Raw genomic sequence first — 2,172 nt, forward strand, 5'->3', positions numbered from 1 at the left:
ATTTTTCTGTCAATACACTGCACAGATGATGCTAGAAAGTGTTACCAAATTTGTAACAGCATGGATAGACCTAGAGAACATTATGTTAACTGAAATAAGCCAGTCAGAGAAGGACAAAAACCATATGATTTAACTTATGTGTGGAATCTAATAAATAAAATGAACTAAGAAGCAAAATAGAGACGGACTCATAGATAGAGAACAAGTGGGCAACTCTCAGAGGGAGATGTGGGGGGTGCGATTGAGCAGAAGAGAAAAAAAGGGAAAATGCATGTACATGGACAACAGTGTGGTGACTACTGGGGGGAGGTGGGTGAGGGGAGGTAGAAGAAGGTAAAGGGGGATAAATGGTTATGGGCAGAGACTTGATTTGGTGAACATCCTAAAGGAAAAAAAAGAAAATGTTACCAGAAAAAGAACTTCCAGTTTTAGTGACAATTTAATAATCATCCATTTTCAGGTAGGTACAAGGCAGAGAAGTTCCTTGTCCCCAATTAGTGCTTCATGGTTGTACAGTTGTTTACTCATATATTGTTATCACGGGACATAAGAAACATTTTAAATGCAATCAAACCACATTTAATCATGATTTGCAATACCTATAACTAATTTTGTGATATATGCAAGCCACACAATTGCTCTGAACTTTTAGATTCCTGTGCACTAAGATAAGAAATGTATATGATCATCTCTAAGTTTCCTTAACATAATGAAATTGCTTGTTTCTAAGTTAATAATGGTATCTTTCCATAGGATAAGTGACACACCTACAAGATTCAATGAAGAAACTCTCTCCAGGAAGGGTTTCTTGTTAGTAGTTGGGGTGATAAGGAGACTGGACATCAGCTACATCAAAGCAGAACAAGGTGTTTCCTTACAGACACTCCATGAACATGTGCACAGTTCAGAATTGAGCTAAGCCAAGGAGAGGAAGACTGACAAGTTAGCAGTGAAAAGCAGATTTAAAAAGCAAAGGTATGAGGATTTGAGAGAGAAAAGAGCCCAAAGCCATGGGCTGGGAGAGTAGTGAGTGCTGAATTGACTGGGTAGTACCTGGAACAAAATTGTTGCCTTTCCCTATACTTTATGTTTATTGAGGCATCGTGTTTGGAGTTATTCCAGTGTTAGAATGGTAGGCCCTTGCAAAGTTTAGGTTCGAGAACACATATTAGATCCTGGACTATTGAAGAGTGTGACATTTAATAATCAAAAGGAAGTGTTATATGGACCAGTTCAGACTCTCTTTTAATGAGATGACTGGACTTGAACAGTAATAAAAATAAATAAAATAATAAAAAAGACAAGAAAATAGAAGAAAAATCAATTCAGACTGACTTTGAAAGTGAAATTATTGGTTTAAATAACTAAAATCTCAGGATTAAGACTGGTGTTAGAAAACTCTGCTGGTTTTCTGTCAGAAAACTGCACCATGCCTGAGCCCATTAAGTCCAAACCCAGCTTGAAGAAAGGCTCCAAGAAAGTGGTGACCAAGGCCCAGAAGATGGACATCAAGAAGCACAAGTGAGCAGCAAGGAGAGCTACCCATTATACAGGTACAAGGTACTCAAGCAGGTGCACCCAGACACCAGCATCTCATCCAAGGCCATAAGCATCATGAACTCCTTCCTCAATGACATCTTCAGGTGCATCATGGATGAGGCATCATGCCTGGTACATTATAACAAGCACTGGACCATCACATGTGGGTTATCCAGATTGCCATGTGCCTGCTGCTGTCTGGGGAGCTGGCCAAATATGCCATGTCCAAGGGCACCAAGGCTGTTAGCAAGTACACCACCTCCAAATAGTCTTGCAAGAAAGCTACTTGACTCTTACCCCCAAAGACTCTTTTCAGAGCCACTTAGAAGAGGAAGAAAAAGAATGAGAGAGAGGGAGAGAGGAACACAGGTACAAGGGGGGAAAAAGAATAAGTACATATCAATATTAACCTTAAATGTTAATGGATTGAATGCTCCAACCAGAAGCCATAGTGTAGCTGAATGGGTAAGAAAATATGACCTGCACATATGCTGCCTACAAGAGACACACCTCACTAAAAAAGACATACACAGATAAAGAGTTAAGAGTTGGAAAATATATGCCAAGAAAATGGGCAGGAAAAAAAACTGGTCAGGCAATACTTGTATCACACAAAATAGACTTCAAAACAAA

General features: G+C 39.3%; 1 pseudogene; it reads left to right on the forward strand.

Annotated features, from left to right (window-relative positions):
• Positions 1–1,429: 1,429 nt before the first annotated feature.
• On the forward strand, positions 1,430–1,808 carry LOC114501718 (annotated as a pseudogene).
• The last annotated feature ends 364 nt before the right edge of the window (positions 1,809–2,172 follow it).

Source organism: Phyllostomus discolor, chromosome 7, assembly GCF_004126475.2.
Source record: "Phyllostomus discolor isolate MPI-MPIP mPhyDis1 chromosome 7, mPhyDis1.pri.v3, whole genome shotgun sequence".
Taxonomy (NCBI): Eukaryota; Metazoa; Chordata; class Mammalia; order Chiroptera; family Phyllostomidae; genus Phyllostomus; species Phyllostomus discolor.